The sequence below is a fragment of the Coenobita brevimanus genome, chromosome 90, assembly GCF_032717465.1.
Source record: "Coenobita brevimanus isolate Jiangsu-jjx chromosome 90, ASM3271746v2, whole genome shotgun sequence".
Lineage (NCBI taxonomy): Eukaryota > Metazoa > Arthropoda > Malacostraca > Decapoda > Coenobitidae > Coenobita > Coenobita brevimanus.
The window spans coordinates 23,872,356-23,891,576 of record NC_137043.1 but is presented as its reverse complement, the minus strand read 5'-3'; positions in this window follow the sequence as shown (position 1 = coordinate 23,891,576).

Sequence of the window (19,221 nt, the reverse complement as noted above, 5' to 3'; positions counted from 1 at the left end):
AAGTTGTAAATATAATTTTCCTAAGTTTTTGGCGCGTAGTAGATTTCGAATGTTTAATTCCGGAAATACTGAATATTCGGCTTCTCGCAAGCTGTCTTTTAACGCCGCCGAAACCAGGAAGAGGTAAGAACGATCGTGGGCGACGATATTGCGGCTGTCGTTAGAAGCCCATGCCTGGCTGAATAAGACTGTCATTATCAAACATATTCTAAAGAAGGCGCCTCTGTACTGAAGGGGTTAATAGCTCACTACATCGATGTCTATACCTGTAACCACTTCACTCAGATGACGTGTTCTATAATGTATTATTGCTGCCACCAGACAGTTTTGATCAGATTTTATGGTATTTTTCAAACTTCAGGTGGATGGAATAGTAACCCCATTACCATTAGTCAGTCTTAAATATGATCATTTGGTCTAGCAAGAATGAAATTAAGAAACACTGTATATCACTGGACTATAGTAGGACTCGCGCACGTTTGCGGCTGTGGTGTGGCCCGCACCTGTGTACAATGGTGCCACGTTTCCTCAACTTGCGATGTGAAACGGAAGCTATTTATGTACAAGGCATCACAAATTCGATAAATTCAGATGACTTACACTTGTGTATTTTGATGGATGAATCAACAGTAATATTATTATGCATACAATATTTATACAGTAACACAGAAACGTGGCATACATATTGTACAGTGTTGCTAAAAGAAATTGTAGTCACTTTTAATGGTTTTTAGCGTAGTTTTAGGGTGGGTAATAAGATCACAGTTATGGATATAAGATAATGAGCCTGAAAAAAGAAGAAGTATGCCAATATCCAAAGTAAAAGAAATAATTCATGTAATTCTTGTGAGTGGCAACACTTACACACCCAGAGTGGCCTAAGGTAAAGTACGTACCTCTGTAGACCCAAGCATAGCTTGTACAGGTGTTGCTTGGGAAAAATGTTCACATTTACCGGCTTTTACCATAATTTTAAGGACGAGGAATAATCACATTTATAATCATAAGCTAATATGTAGGACAAAATAGTAGGCATATGCCAATACCGAAGTAAAAAAAAAAAAAAAAATCACTCGCGAGCGGCAACACTTCCACACCCAGTCGGTGAGAGAGAGAGAGAGAGAGAGAGAGAGAGAGAGAGAGAGAGGCAGGAGAGGGGCATGCATTGAATACATTGTCGGCATCACTAAATATAACAAAACCAAATTAACAAATGAAAGCACAATTATAAATAACTTATAAAAGAATCAAAAGTACTCAGGGTGGCTCACATTTCCCGCCAGGAGAGAGAGAGAGAGAGAGAGAGAGAGATAACGGTATAGAAAACGTGGCAACACTGTACACAGGTGCGGGCCACACCACAGCCGCAAACGTAGGCGAGTCCTACTATAACGGGGTTAATCTCCAACATCAGGCGATATTACTGTATTAACGAAGGATGAGTATTAGTGAAGGGATTAACGAAGGCTGTACCTGACCATTATACCTCCTGGAATGTTATAATTCAAATACAAAGCGTGTAATGGTGGCAAGGATAAAATATAAAATGCGTCACTGGATTTAGCTGAAGGTGTCAAATCTTTCGCACATTGAAGCAAGAGTTTTGACCAATATATTTACTGACTTACTTCTGTTTAGTGTCCACCGTAAACAGTGTAGAGATTTTTATTCAGTGTGAGGAATATAAAACTCATCGGTAAGGTATAAATTAATCTTATCACGATTCTGGAATACTTAGATTTATTTTTTAACCGTAAATAGTCCAGATTCATGTTAAATTGATCTAAGCCTTAATGATGCTTTATGCCCCTCACACCAGACTGGAACGCCTACATTACTTTTGGCGGACCTTTGTACTGTAATTATTTGTTATGCATATGATTGATCATGTACCAGCCACACCGTCCCCGAGGTCCAATAATCCAGTTACCACACATCATGCCTCATATCTACCACTTGCATTTTTCACTTTATTCCTTGTAATGCCTAACGATTTTATTAATTTGGAGGAGTTTAACGAAGATTATTTCTAACCCTTATCTGCAACAGGTTTCCCCCAAATCAGCTATAGTCGTCAGCACGCACAAAAACATAAATACCATACTCAGGTTGAAGTGGTTAAGGGCAGTATCCTCGTAAGCTTGGGATATCTTACTAAAGGTTGTTCACTTTAACTTGGCCTAAATATTAATCCTTTTGCGGCTTATATCAGGTAGCTTAGTAACAGGAAAGGACAATACTGTGGCTCTACATCCTGCCTGTAGCCCTTTTTCGGGACCAGCATCATATTCTTGTGCTAAGCTATTTTTAAAACTCAGTACTGAAGATGGAGGGATGGCAATTTTAGCCCAAGATAAGGTGAACAGAGTATAGTGCCTGTGCCTTATCGATCTACGGGGCCCAGGTTCGTATTCGCATTCACGTCGGTTTAGGAAGCTTCCCAACACCTCTTTCTAAGCTGTTTATTTTGCTTATTACGCCTTGCCGTCCTGTTCTGTGCTCCTAAATCTTTCCAACATCACCAAATTCTGCACAAGTTATGTACAGAACGATACTAGCCAGCCGTATCCAAAAATAAATCGGTATGGAGACGAGAATACGAGGCCCAGAGACTCTATAGATATTAAGAGGCGCGACAGTGCAGCTGGCTTCTGATTGGCCAGTGAATCGGACGCCATGCTGTCTCTCGCCGCGGTGCACTTGGCTGTCCTGAGTGTAATAGTCGTGGATTATTTTAACTGCCGAGTCAGACTGCGAGAGTAATGGTATATATTACTGAAATTACTAAAATATTAGAAAAGTTTTAACCATTAGGAATGATCTTTTTAATATGCGTAATTTTATGATGTACGACCGAAGACTCGTTACTCCTACGCACTGAATTACTTTTGTTTGGCTTACTGATCATTGTAGCTGGCACTTGTATATATTAAGGCAGGATTGTTATTCATTAGTAATATCAGTCTTTATACTGACAGCTCATGAATTACCTAAAATATAATACTGGGTAAATTTAAGGCTTTATCAAATTGTGAGGAGACTCAGGCATGCACATTAAAGGAACAGTAATGAGTATTCATTAATAATATTAATATATGTGACACATTTTATCGACGAGTGTTCTTGAGTGGTCTAGGGTCTTACCAAATCTCTCAAGTTTACCCAGACGTAAGGTATAACGTTCACGATAGTTAAGTTACTGTTCCCGGGCCAGGACCTAATTAGGCTCCCTAGATAGGTAGCATAGAAAATTTTAAGTCTTCCATTAAGCGCCCATCACAGTGGAATGTAGTTGCCAGATCGCTGTACTGACATTGTTAGTGATTTCCGTATATAGGCTATTTATTTTACTCTGCCCACACTTCACCAGCTCCTGTGTTTAATGATCTGCATGTGGGTATTAAAAAAAAATTATCGAGGACTTATTCGAAATTTCGTTTTCATCATGGAAAGGTGAAAATAATCTATCTATCTATCTATTGCCAGACGCCTCAATCCCGTTTGGGGTGGCCACAAACAAATCGCCTCCAAGTCGTCCTGTCCCCCGCCATTTCACTGCCCTGCTCCCAACTCACCCCCCCCTCTCTCATATACCTCTCCACCCCATCACTCCATCTCATCCTCGGCCTCCCCCTCCCTCTTCCCCCCTCCACCTCACTCACATACACTCTCTTCGTCAGTCTTTCACCCTCCATCCTCTCCACATGACCAAACCACCTCAGTGTGTTCCTCATAACGCTTCCTATCACATCCATATCAACACCACAACGCTCCTTTATATCCTGATTCGTTAGCCTGCTTCTCCATGTGACTCCACAGGCTCCTCTTAAATAACTCATTTCCACTACTCTCACTCTTGACTTGTGTCCTTCCAACAACTTCCAAGCTTCACTTCCGTATGTTAGAGTTGGTATCACAATACTGTCATGTAGTAACTTTTTCACTTCCATGCTCACTTCCCTGTTTCTTATTACTGCTTTCAAAGAACCAGCAACCTTTCTTCCCTGCTGTACCCTTTCAAGCACTTCACCCTCCAAACCTCCATCCTTACTCATCACACTACCCAAGTACTTAAACGTACTCACATTTTCCAATTCCTCACCATCCAACCTCGCTGCACATTCACTGACTTCACCTCTCTCAAAGACCATCACTTTACTCTTCCCTACATTCACCTTTAGATTCCTTTTCTTACACACTCTCCCAAACTCATCCAACAAGCCTTGCAGCTCCCCTTCGTCTTCACTCAACAACACAGTATCATCTGCAAACAACAGTACAGGGAGTTTCCAAACACTATCCTCTCTCACCAGGGCCACTGCAACATCCACTACCCTACCTTGTACCTCTTTTATTACCCCATCCATGTACAGATTGAACAACCATGGAGACATGACACATCCCTGTTTCAACCCAACTTTCAAAGAGAAAAATTCACTTAGTTCACCATCCACACGCACTGCAGCCTTCGCACCATCGTACATATTCTTCACAGCATTCAACAACTTCCCATCTACTCCATATATTCTTAACACTTTCCACAATCCTTGTCTATCCACCCTGTCATATGCTTTCTCCAAATCCATGAAAGCCGCATACAACTTCTTTCCCTTCTCTAGAAACTTTTCCACTAAAAATCTAAGAATGAATATCTGATCTACACAACCTCTTCCCTTCCTAAAGCCTCCCTGTTCTTCTCCAACTAATTTCTCTGTTCTTTCTCTAACTCTGTCAATAAGTATCTTACCGTACACTTTTCCTATTATACTAAGAAGACAAATGCCCCTTTGATTACCACACACTTCTTTTTCCCCTTTTCCTTTGTACAAGGGAATAATTATACCTGACTTCCAATCCTTCGGGACTCTACCTTCCTCCCAGGCCAATCTGCACATCTTCCACATCCATTCTACTACTATCTCTCCCCCATGCTTCAGCATTTCACCACACACTCCATCAATTCCTGGGGCTTTCCCCGAGTTAACTTTCTTCATTGCTTCCGCAACTTCTATTCTACTGATTTCTTCCTGTCTTCTCACCTCCCTCCTTCTCCCAGCCATTCCCCAGCCACTTATACTCGCATTACTTCCATCCTCTACGTTCAACAATTCCTTAAAGTGTTCTCTCCATCTGCTCACTTTTTCTCCCTTCTCCACTAGTAATCTACCATTTTTATCTTTCACTCCCCTGCTAACTTCACTTCCACCCTGTCTTACGCTTTTCACCTCTTTCCAGAACATTTTCTTACAGTCCCTCCACTTTACACTCAAATTCCTTCCAAATTCCTCATCCACTCTCTTCTTACTCTCTCTTACTAATCTTTTCACCTCTCTCTTTCTTTCTACATCTAACTCTCTCTTCCGCCTCTCAACTTCTTCCACGCCCCTATTTCTCATCCATTCATTATATGCTTTCTTCTTTTGTGCCACAGCCTGTTTCACCTCTTCAGTCCACCATGCTGTTCCTTGCACCCCCCTCCGTCTTCTCTTCCTTCCACACACCAGATCACATGCTGCACATATTTCTTCTGTAAATATCCTACACACACCTTCCACGTCTCCCATCTGCTCCAATTCATATTTGCCCAATTGTTCCTCCACTTCTCTCTTATACTCTGCCTTTTTCTCATCCTCTTGTAACCTTTACACTCTCCTTGCAACTACTCCTTCCTGTCGTCTTTCCCTTCTTCTGTTCCTCCATCTTACTTGAATTTTAATTCTGGCCACCACCAAGTAGTGGTCAGAAAGTCCACTCCCCCAACCTGTATAAACTCTTGCATCCATTACACATCTTCGCATCCTTTCATCCACACACACATAATCAATCATTGCCTACCTTTCATTCAGTTCACCACCCACCCTTCTCATCACTCGCCATGTATACCTGTGGATCATTTTATGCCTGAAGAGGGTATTGGCTATCACCAACCCCCTCCCAGCACAAATGTCCACTAACGCACTCCCATTCTCATCTATCTCAGCAGGCACACCCCACTCACCAACTATTCGATCCACCTTCACATTCCCAACTTTACCATTCATATCACCAATCAAAAACACTCTCTCATTCCTTCCAAACTTTTCCATGCACACTTCTACATTTGTCCAGAACTCTTCTCTCACTCTTCTGGCACGATCTTGCGTTAGCACATACACACACACAATCGCCCACATTTGTATTCCAACTTTCAACTTTACCCACACAATCCTTGACCCAACTGATCCATACTGTCTTATCCTCCTCTTCCATCTTTTACTCACAACTATACATACTCCTTCCTTTTGCCCTCTCATTCTCACCTACTCCTGCACATATACCCCATCCATACTCTCATTCTCTCACACTTTCTCCTCTCCATTTTGTTTCAGTTATTCCACATACATCCACTTTCGCACCCTCAAGCACCTGGACAATCTCTCTTTCACCTCATCATTCGCTCCCCTTACATTCCACGTTCCGATAACCATGTCCTTTGTCCGGTCCTTGGTCGTCATCGTTTGGTCAGTCCTTGTCCGAGGCTTATTGTTTGTTTTTTTAGTTAGTTGCTTTCCGGGGAGGGGCACTAACCCTCCGCCAACCCTTTTAGTCGCCTTTTACGACAAGCAGGGATACTGGGGGAGTATTCTTGAGAAAAAAAACCCTACCCCCAGGAGCTATAATTAAACATTCCAGTTCAAAAGATCGTAATATCAACGCACCGTATAGCATATGTATTTGTCCTTAATTACCAAAATGTACCGATTTAAGAGAGAGGTATGCCCATGAAATGTAAGTGAATAAGGTACCAATTATTTGTTATTTTTGCGACTTTTGGCATTCGTGGACTTCCTTAGCTGTTTTATTCAGCCTGTTACCTATCAGTATTCTCTCGTTTGCTGTTTATAGCGCTTCGGTATCTACACAGTTTTTACCAGTGACACGCGATGTGATATCATGGTGAAACAGGCAAAACAAGTCGCTTGGATAACCAATACACATCACATTATCGTGCTGGGGTCGTGTTGCCGGGGCAGTATAGCCGACTCGTAACTGGTAGACTTGGGGTTCGATTCTTGGGCTGGTCATGCTGTTGGACAAAGTTTGTGTACCCCCTTTCCCTGTTCACCCAGCAGTACAATTGGGGACCAGGAGGTAAAGTGGATGGTTGCGTGTCGTATGCTAGAGGAATATTGAGGCAGTAAAAATCGATTATCATCCTCGTGTGGTCAGTGGGTATTTATTTCTCTCAAGTCTCAAGCCTTATATCTTTACTCTTTCCGTGGTTTTGACATTGTGCTCCTCAAACTGATCCGCAGGGCAGCCGCTGTTCACTGGGAGCCACACTGTATTTAGTTTAAGGGATAGAATTGTGACATTAATGGCTCCGTAGCACTTCTTCATCAGCTATTTACATTGCACGCTGCACCTCACTTCTCGTATGTTATTGATGCAAACTATATCGATATTGAGACTACAGAAATAGCATGCAAAAGATTGTTAGGGTGTAATAACTGAATAAGTCGCCAAGGAAGAGGTGTTACGAGATCTCCAAAGCTCCTTACAGTACGACCCATACTTTCATAGCACGTCCTCAGCGACTGTTGTCTGGTGCAGCTTGATGTCCTCTTGTATGTTACTATAGTCTTTTTACTTTATCTTGGCCTAAAACTGACATCTTTCCATCTTGTATGCAGAGGTATTATCAGTAGATTAGCACCAGAATATGATGCTAGTCTCGATGAAATGCTATGGAAAATTTACAGTACTAGAATAATTTTTAAAAAGGACGAAAATCTGAACCAAGTAAAATTAACGAACTATGTGCGTAGCCCAAGTGATATCGATATTAACCCTTTCAGACCGGGAACGTCGTATCTCAATTTATTTTTCCATTCTCCTGACAGTTTGATTCAGCCTAGGATAGACTTACCTAATGGAGGGTTTAGCTGAACACTTTATTACCCAGTTCATTTATAAAGGTACTGTCTACGTTGCAAGGTATCGTCTGCTTAGTAGCCAGAGGTGGGATACTTGAACATCTTTACGACTGCTTTGCTGTCGTAACTTTGATCTCTTTTTTGCAGGAAGAAGGAGAGACTTGGCGAGAGACTGGATGTTCTTGTCTATGTCCTTCCTGCAGAAACAATTACACCCTACTTTATTTTTCCTATCATACGTAAGAATTGCTTTTTATAGGATTCATTTTGGGTACATTCTGCATACTTCAGTCTTTGCCCTTCCTGCTAAAACAAATCTAAGTTACGGCAGGGAGACGATCGTAAGTCTGTCTGTGAATCCGGGCCCAGAGTGTAATGGTAACACTCTGAATCCACCAGACGATTTTATTCAGCTTAAAAGAGGTCATTCGTATTGATGGGGTTTATTAGTGTTATATCTAAATTATCTTTTGTCTGAATAGCTCCTCTGTCTTATGATCGTCAGGAACTGGTCAGAATAACATGATAAAAATACTCGCACATCTCTGGGTTCAAGGGGTTAAAGACATCATCGTACTGACAGGGTTGAAAAAGATATACAGAAGAAAACGTTGCTGGCAGCGGTATAACGATGTGGCCGATGATACCCATACAAGTGTCCCGCAGCTCCCTTCACGACCCCTGAATGGAGACTGGTGGGCTGTAGGAGAACAGTAGCGTCACCCCGCACTGCAGTCCACACGGGTGAGGTCTAGATGGTCCTTCAGCAACAACAAACAAAATAAATCTCCAATGAAATAAATGGTAAAAGTCTCCCATGCTAGTGAAAGTACGAATTTCGGTAGGTGGGTCGGTAGAGAGGTGGCCTGCTGTCCCAGTGGATGCGGGTTCGAATCCCGGATGTGACAAGGAACAATGTAAGGACTTGAATTTCGTTACAACAGGCTTTCCTAATGTACCGTAAAACCCACAGACGTATTAACTCTCACTAATACCAGTGCACCAGTCCTGTAATAGACAGCCCTATGGACGGTGGGTGTTAGCGCCGTAGTGGTGACATGTGTAAGGTGTATGATTCGTATTAAGACTGCTGGGCCATAGGAAATAGGCTTTTAAGCCTATGGAAAGAGTCAGACGCAGAAAAAAAAAATAGTTAACTGCCCTGGATGGTGATGTGTGCAGGCTGAATCAAAGGGACATATACAGAACAGACCAATCCACACCATAGTGAAGACCACGCTGCATTGGTTCAGTTTCATAGTATCTTATGTTTTTCTTTCGTCCATTCTCTCTGATCTTTATTAATCTTTTCAAATTTGGTACAACTGCTGCTTCGGCTAATACTCCAAATATCCTTTCCGTTTTTCTATTTTAGGATTCTTATAAGTTATATGGGGTCAAAGGTTAAACCATACAAACAAGTATATGGAGACTATTTTCTTGTATGTTTTTTAATCATTATGGCAATTTGTAAAGAAGTTGTAGCTGTGTGGAGACCATCACACATTCCCTTGGAAATGCTGGCAGTCTTTAATAGACTTTATTTTTTCTTACACCAAAGATCTTCATTGAGCTTAGGAAAGACACTTCGAACTGGAGACATTGTTAGGCATGCCGTCACTGAACCTTCCTCTGCAGTAACTCCTCGAAGCTGACTAAAATCGTTTGTAAACATCCTGAACAGAATATACAGTACGTGGTGGTAGTAAGGTGGTGAAATATGGAGTCATCAGCCAGTCTTACACCCTCCTCCCCCTTCTGAACATTCCAACGACACACACGGAACGGGGTCACTCGGTATACTGCTATTACTTCACCACGAGGACGTCATTTACTATTTTCGAATTCTTGCCACTATCGGACAATGCTATTCAGCCTAAACTAGCACCCTATCAGTGGAAGGGATATTGTAATTAAATAAAACATGCATCCTTCCACTTTGATTCGTAAAAATCTCTTAAGCTGAAGAAAAAAGAATAACCAGAAAGCACATCATACTGAGTGGGTAAACCTCCTGAAATAACGTGAAATACCAACTTGTGACTAAAATCCGTTAGCAATAGACTAAAAAAAAGAAAGTACTCAGTATGTATAGTCTTGATCACAGTGCCGTAAGTGCTTCAAATAGAATATATATATATATATATATATATATATATATATATATATATATATATATATATATATATATATATATTACCGTATACGATATATTAAGATTATTTTCTTGTGCAGGTACAACAGTTTCCATCTGACTTTCACACTCTTCAGGTATGGATAAAAACGTTAACATAATATTGTACCGTATATATATATATATATATATATATATATATATATATATATATATATATATATATATATGGGGGGCGGTGGCTGAATCGGTAGAGAGGCGCCCTTCGGTCTTAATGGACCGAGGATCGAATCCCGGCTTGGGCAGGGAACAGTTTAAGGATTTGAATTTCCTAAAAGCAGACTTTCCTGATCTACCAGATGACATGTCGTAAAAATACCCCCGCTAATACCAATACACCAGTCCTGTATGAGACAACCCTAGCATGTATCCAATATGGATGGTGGGTGTTAGCGCCAAAGTGGTGACATGTGGAGGTGTAGGAGGACTACTGGGCCTTGGGATAGGTCGCTGCCCCCGAGAAATAGGTCCTGAAGCCTGTGCCCAGAAACGGACACTTAAAAAAAAAAAAAAATGGCGTGGTGAGGGTGAGACAGAGGGAGGAAAGGTAGGGAAGATGAGGAGGGGGGGGGGGAGAGGGAAGCAGCGAGAGTACCATAAGGTATTGGAAAAAGTCGCAACGAGAAGCGGTGCCAAGGCACAGCAAACCCATCCCATCCCAGGCAGTCATTTTAGTGCTGTCGTATAAACACAACAGGATATCTAGTTAAAGCTGTCACATCATATTTGGAGTAAATCGGGTGAAAGTTGATGATTTTATGCCCATTTGAAGTTTTAGGCCCGACCCACCAGACATTGACCCTCTACCGCTAACTGGGGGGTGATCCCCCTGATGTAATGAGGCATGTTATAGGATGCAGATTTGAAAGCTGCAGCTTTAGGTTTTGATTTCATGTCGATATGACGAATTTGAAAGGAGTTATGGAAAAAAAAAATTGGGCTCACAGCCTGGGCCTTGGCCCAATTTGGCCCAAACTTTAATCAGGTGATCAGAAGGCCATAGTCCATCATTTCTGTAATTTTAGTGAAAATCGCACCTGTAGTTTTCGCGTAAAGTTGTTAACAGACCGACTGACAGGCGAACAAACAAACAGACAGACAGACAAACTGAGTGAAAACAATACCGTCCCTAAGCCCCTCCGGGGCGGGAACGGGTAATAAAAGCGTTAGCGAGATGAAGGAGGAGATGGCTTAATTTCTATTTTCTTGTTTTCTTCCTAGCTACTTCCAGACGCAAGCGGTACGTGGTGGCGACCATCCACCACTCACTTGATGTAGTGTTGCCTACTTCTCCCTTCACTTTTATCATTCTATTTATGTGTCTGCCATCCTCTCTTCATACTTCTCCCTTTCCTTCCTGTTAATATTACTCTTCTTTCCACTTCATGTGACTTTACAATGAATGACAAGTCTAATGGGTTCATTTAACCCAGGAAACCATTTACAACGCTAGGTGGTAACTATATAACCAAATTAAGGAGTGAAGTGGCTGTTAACTGGGTGGATAGACGTAACTGTGGCATCTACCCAGGAACCATACCTCCACACTTCCCCGCGCCACGCCACAGCCAGGAGCTGTCAGTAGCATGGGATCATAGGTTCACTGCACGGCACGGCCCAGCAGGGGCAGTTACTTGCCTGTCGTTGATGGGTCTGCTTGGCCAGACAGATTAGGGGTGATCGACAACAACTTCTGGACTCTTTTTCCTTCTGTTGTGTTTTATCGATTTATTTGACGAAAGTCAAGTTTCAAGAATACTCCCCCAGTATCCCTGCTTGTCGTACGAGGCGACTAAAAGGGTTGGTGGTGGGTTAGTGCCCCACCCCGTAAAAAGAACTAACTAAAAAAGCAAGTAAAGCGCCTCGGACCCGGACGGACCATACGTTGACGACTCAGGAACGGACAAAGGACATTCTGAGGGTAGGAACGTGGAATGTGAGAGGAGTGAATGATGAAGTGAAAGAGAGAGAGATTGTCCAGGTGCTTGAGGATGCAAAAGTGGATATATGTGGATTGACTGAAACTAAATGGGAAGGTGAAAGGATGAGAGAATGGGAATACGGTGTAGGTATATGTGCGGGAGTCAGTGAGAATGAGAGGGCAAGAGAGGGAGTATGTCTGATGATAAGCAAGAAGTGGAAGAATATAAGAGAGTATGGAACAGTGGGTGCAAGGATTGTATGGGTGAGAATGAAAGTAGGTATACAAGCATGGGCGATTGTATGTGTGTATGCTCCAACAGAGGATCGAGTGGCAAGAGTGAAAGATGAGTTTTGGGCGAGAGTAGAAGCATGTATGGACAAGTTTGAGAGGAGCGAGAGAGTGCTGTTGATTGGAGACATGAATGGCAAAGTCGGGAATGTACGAGTGGATGGAGTGGTTGGTCAGTGGGGTGTGCCAGCGGAAGTAGATGGGAATGGTAGTGCTTTGGTGGACATCTGTGCTGGTAAGGGGTTGGCAATAGCCAACACCTACTTTCGTCATAAGATGATCCACCGGTATACATGGAGAGTAATGAGGAGGATGGATGGTGAACTTGTTGAACGAAAGGCAATGATAGACTACGTGTGTGTGGATGAGCGAATGAGAAGACAAGTGTTGGATGCAAGGGTGTGGAGAGGGTGGGGGAATGGAGTCTCGGACCATCACTTAGTGATGGCCAAGGTAGAACTGCAAAGAAAGTGGTTGAGGAGGCGAAGGGGAAGACAGGAGGAAGCAGCTCCTGTGAGAAGAGTGGAGAAATTGCAAGATAGTGAGAAGAGGACAGAGTATAAGAGCATAGTGGAAGAAAGATTGGGAAGGTATGAGCTAGAGCAGATGGAAGGGGTGGAAGACGTATGTAAGATATTCACGGAAGAGATAAGCGGCAGCGTGTGAGGCAGTTTGTGGAGTGAGGAGGAGATGCAAGGGTGTGCAAGGGACAGCATGGTGGAATGATGAGGTGAAACGAGCTGTGGAACAAAAGAAGAAGGCATATGGTGAATGGTTGGCGAGTAGAGGTAGGGGAGAAGATGAGAGAGAGAAGAGAGAGGTATATGTGCGCAGGAGAAGGGAGGTTAAGAGACTGGTGAAGGAGAGTAAGAAGAAAGTGGATGAAGAGTTTGGGAGGAATCTGAGTGTGAAATGGAGGGAGAGTAAGAAATTGTTTTGGAAGGAGGTAAAGAAAGTAAGGCAGTGTGAAAGGGGAAATAGTAGGGGAGTGAAAGATAGGAATAATAGATTGTTGGTGGAGAAGAGAGAGAAATTGAGGAGATGGAAGGAGCACTTTGAGGATTTGTTGAATGTAGAGAGTGAGAGCAGTGTGAGTATAAGTGGTTGGGGAATGGCTGGGAGAAGAAGAGAGGAGAGGAGGGAGGAAGAGATCAGTAGGTCGGAAGTAGTGGAAGCGATGAAGAAGATTAAGCTGGGAAAGGCCCCAGGAATTGATGGAGTGTGTGGTGAAATGCTTAGGTATGGGGGTGAGATTGTTGTGGAGTGGATATGGAAGTTGTGTAGATTGGCTTGGGAAGAGGAAGGGGTCCAGAGGACTGGAAATCAGGTATAATTGTTCCTCTGTACAAAGGAAAAGGGGAGAGAGAAGTATGTGGTAACCATAGGGGTATTTGCCTTCTTAGTGTGACTGGTAAAATATATGGTAGAATACATTGATAGGGTTAGGCATATGACAGAGGAGCTAGTTGGAGAAGAACAAGGGGGATTTAGGAAGGGAAAAGGGTGTGTAGATCAGATATTTGTTCTAAGATGTTTAGTGGAGAAGTATCTAGAGAAGGGAAGGAAAGTGTACGCTGCCTTCATGGACTTGGAGAAAGCTTATGACAGAATAGATAGGAAAGGTATGTGGAAAGTATTAAGAATATATGGAGTGGAGGGGAAATTGCTGAGTGCTGTGAAGAGTATGTACGAGGGAGCTAGGGCTACGGTGCGAGTGGATGGTGAGCTGAGTGAGTTCTTTGATCTCAATGTGGGACTGAAACAGGGGTGTGTAATGTCTCCATGGCTGTTTAATATATATATGGATGGGGTCGTAAAGGAGGTACAAGGTAGGGCAGTGGATGTGGGGGTGGCCCTAATGAATGAGGGTGAGATTTGGAAGCTTCCGGTGTTGCTGTTTGCTGATGATACAGTATTGTTGAGTGAAGATGAATGGGAGTTGCAAGGTTTGGTGAATGAATTTGGGACAGTGTGTAGGAGGAGGAAGCTGAAAGTTAATGTAAACAAAAGTAAAGTTATGGTGTTTGAGAGGAATGAAGTCACAGAGTGTGCAGTGAGGTTGGATGGTAAGGATATGGAGAATGTGAGTGCATTCAAGTACTTGGGTAGTGTGATGAGTAAGGATGGAACTTTGGGGGATGAAGTACGTGAAAGGGTACAGCAGGGAAGGAAGGTTGTTGGCACACTGAAAGCAGTGATGAGAAATAGGGAGGTGAGTATGGAAGTTAAGAAGTCACTGCATGATGGTATTGTGATCCCTACACTGACGTATGGAAGCGAGGCGTGGACCTTGCAAGAGGGGAACAAGTCAAGAGTGAGCAGTGGAAATGAGTTATTTGAGAGGAGCATGTGGAGTGACATGGAGGGACAGGTTGACGAATGAAGAAGTGAAGGACCGTTGTGGGGTAGATGTGGATGTGGTTGAAAAGATTAGGAGAAATACACTGAGGTGGTTTGGACATGTGGAGAGAATGGAGAATGAAAGACTGACTAAGAGGGTGTATGTAGGTGAGGTGGAGGGAGGGAGAGGGAGGGGTAGACCGAGGATGAGGTGGAGGGATGGAGTTGAGAGGTATATGAGGGAGGGGGGGGGTGAGTTGGGGGGAGGGGAGTCAAATGGTGGGTGACAGAGTGACTTGGAGGCGTTTTGTCTGCGGCCACCCTTTGCGGGATTAGGGCGTCGGGCTATAGATAGATAGATAGACAGTAGAGTGAAACGTTGTTACTCACTACAGAATCCTGTCTCATAAGGGCATTAATTTTTAAAGCTAATTCTGTAAGTATTTCTTGTTACATAATAATCACAAGGCCTCTCATACTGAGGGGGTTGATGAAGGCTGAATCTAACCTTACCTGTTCGAAAATTGTATCTAATGGATGAATATAACAGTATGGTGAGGGCAAGACTAAAACGGAAAAAAAACAGCGGGTTATTTGGGTTTATTGACATAAGTACTGCCACACATCTGATTAACGCTGTAATTAACACCCTCAACCCGATGACAGTTCATTGCTTCATTTTTTGTTGTGACTATTTTTCTTTTTTGGGGGGAGAGACTACTCGAAAGTGGAGGAATTAGACACACCCTTCATTCACCCTAAAATACTAGAGATCCTTCCTTACTTGAACGGAATCGTCCTGAGGCAGCCCAGTCATAATGAACAGACGCCATTATGGTCAGGTGGAATGAATCAGGTGGCTTATTTCTTTTTACTAAATTCTTTTTACTTTCAGGCGACTGTGCTCAAATTAGGAAAAGCACCTCGAATAGACAGGTTTCGTGAAGGCAGTACATGACCCGCTGAGTTCTGTGCCGCCTTTTATTTTTTATATATTTTTTTTTATGCCCAAATTTCGCTACAAACACACCATTCTATTTAACTTGGGGGTGAGATTTCCAACTGATGCTCTTGGATATTGCAGTCATTACCCCGTTCATTACGGTGACGTGCGTTACTGATTTATTATTCCAACCCCCATCTTAGGTAATTCAGTTTTGGGGGAGACCTTGACTAGCGAAGGGCAAATGACGGCTGTATCTTACCTCTCCAGTCCAAAACGTCTCTCCTAAGCTATAAAAAAAAAAAAAAATGAGAGAATGACCTGGAGAAGCCAAGAATAACATGAAAAAGGCGTCAACGTACTGATGAGGTTACCTGCTTCATCACTATCCTTCCTGAGAGAGAGAGAGAGAGAGAGAGAGGAGACGGGTGGTAAAATGAGTACGATGAGAAATGTCAGAGGGCAGTAGGAAAACATAAATCACGTCATTGAAGCGAAGTGGTTAGCCAATGAAAAATTTATCCGTAATTATCTACCAACAGAACCGTACTCCTGTTGGCATAGGGGGCCCCATAGCACCTCTTATTTAGCTATTTATTCTCTCTCTCTCTCTCTCTCTGTAAAAGGCAACCACGAGATTATTTTATTCAGCCCGGTGGAACCCGCTGTGAAATACTATAGTCGCGGCGCGCGACGCTGAGGTTGTTATTATCGTGCCCTGGCAACCTGTCATTCAAAAGTGCGTCTGATTTCGTGTTTATATGAGACGTATGTGATTCGTGTATAATATTTTCGTGTATAATAATATTCGTGTATAATATATTCGTGCATAATAATATGATTCGTGTATAATATGTTACGAAATAGGACGCACTTTTGAATGGTAGGTTGCCAGGGTACGATAATAACAACCTCAGAGTCGTGCGCCGCGACTATAATGCAGGCTAAATCTAACCCCTCCAGTCCAAAAATTATAAACACGTCAGGAGTTAGCATTAATAAATAAATAAATACAATAAAAATACGTCACATGGTTGAATAAACTCTTCAGGGGGAGGACATCTATCAAATATATCATTGCCCACACTAGACCATTTTTTTGCAGAGAAGAGAAACGAACTTGAGTTAGCTCGTTACGTATATGTTTTTCTTCTCGTATTTATTTTTCTTTTCGCTGCCTCCACACGATTTTATTCAGATTCGGAGAGGCTGTTCGAACTGAAAGAGATTTGATATGGCCTTCCTTAACGTCTGCAGCACGAGGGACGCTTCAGATATATTACAGGTGTATATATAAAATCATTTGACGGTAGTAGGATCAGTATGAAAATGGTCATCGAAGTGAAGGCGATAATACTCGTAGTTTTGAAAGTACCCGGAATTTACAAACGTTTTGGATGATGTGCCTAATCTCTTTGAATACGGTGACGTCCTTTTTTTCCCCACTATTTTCTTTTTATCTCTTGACATTTTTATTGAACTCAGGATATGTTTCTGGTGTTGAAGGAGTTGAAGGCTATTATCTTACCCCTCCAGGCAGAAAGGTATCTCCAGTCTGAATACCAGCATCAGAAACCAGCAAGAGCACAATACAAACTACGTCATTGGAGTGAAGGCGTTATTATCACTAGTTGTATTGTATTGTGTCTTTTTATAATAGGAAAAGAAGAGTATTTTGAGCCATCGATGACTGCCTTCGGTTTTAAAATATGTTAATGAATATAAGTAGGTGCAGTATTATCAGTATTTCATTCCATCTAAAGTTCTTGAAAATTAACAACAATTAACCCAACACAGAAAGGAAAATTTATGTACCTATGTCAGCAACGTGATTATCATATGTAAAATAATGCCGACGTTTGATTTGCTGATCTTACGAAACGATGTGACATTTCGGTTTGACTCTTACTACTTGTGAACCATTAACCACACACACACACACACACACACACACACACACAATAATAATAATAATAATAATAAAATGTGATTATCTGTGTGGTAGGTAGGGGCGCTCACTATCCACTCACTCGATGTAGTGCTGCTGTCGGGTGTCTGCCCATTCCTCTCCTCCATCCTTCTTTCCTTCCATCCTCTTCTGTCTTCCTTTCCTTCATTCTTTCCTTTTCGTTCTGCCTACGGGTAACTTTACACTTCCTCTTCTGTCTTTCTTTCCTTCATTCTTTCTTCTTCCTTCTGCCTGAGGGTGACTCTACACTGAGTGACAAGCCAAATGGTTTCCTGTACACCAGGAAACCATTTTCTACGCTGGGTGGTAATCATATGACCAAATTTTGTCGCCTGGTGGTTTAGTGAGTAATTATTGCGCTCCAATCGGATTGAGCCGGTGAAGGTTTATATCCAAGGGGTGGTTGGGGTTGATTGCTCATGTAATGCCACTCAGGGATGAGTGAGGCTGGTCACTCTCATCTTAAATGTTGGGACCAACTGCTTAGCCCCGGGCCCCTACGCTCCTCACGGGGCAGTGTAGGACTGGATGCTGGCTGGCTGGCTGGCTTACTAAACGACCTGATTTTCGTTCCCACTCGAGATGTGATTCTTCTTTAGCGAATAATTTTGTTTATTACATCTTGTTGTTGCCCCAGTTTCTTTTGCAACGTGAACTCGATGGACTGCAGGCTGAAGTTATCCCAGGAAGTCCACTATCCTTCTTTCGGGGAATAGGGAGAGAGATGAGGGAGGTTTTTATGACAGGGTAGTGGAGCCGCTCAGGTTTATCAGTGCCATCACATGAAGGCTTCCCTCTCCGCCATCATATTGCACTTTAATATCCTTGTATTTTATTGTTTTTAATTGACATCGGTTTTATATCCCTAACCTGCAGGTGAGGTATACAAATTTCAATCGCCAAGGAAAATGGTGCCACAGAAATCAATGGCAACGATCATTCAGTAGATCATATATTGACTGGCTTCGGAGGTATCGCAACGCTTCTTCCTCAGCAAATTATTCTGTACATTACACCTTAGCAACCTGTAGTGTAACTGCAAACCACATTGATATTAGTAACATGTGAAAAACACCCTGAAGAAAATAAACGATAAAATACAGATCTCGAAGGAAGATATACCACAAAGTTTCTTACACGAAAGAACAGAGCGTGTTTTCATTATTTAAAGGAATTCGTAATATCACTTCTTCAGCGATATATATCACAGTATACCTTAATTAAACCTGTATTTTGCTGATGAAACTCATATCTAAGTTTGAAAGATAAATATAAATAAGAAATGACTAAGGCGTAATAAACAAATTCTGCCGCCAAGGAGGAAGTACAGCAAAGTTTCCTGTGCCGAGACATATGGCCGTTTTAATTTGTATAAGAAATTTTGTGATATTTCTTCGGCGTAATATCGTGCATTTTACATCATGATATCTTTTTGTGTGTTACTGAGGCGATCTGTGTCGATATTTAAAAGGTAAAAATAATGTACGTGAGAAAATTTTGACTAAATGCACAAATTACATCGCCGAGAAGGTGTTGGTGCTACGAAGTGTTCTGCCAAAGAGACTACGGTGTGTGTGTGTGTGTGTGTGTGTGTGTGTGTGTGTGTGCAGCAATAATGTCGAAGTTTGGTCTGGCACAATTGACAGT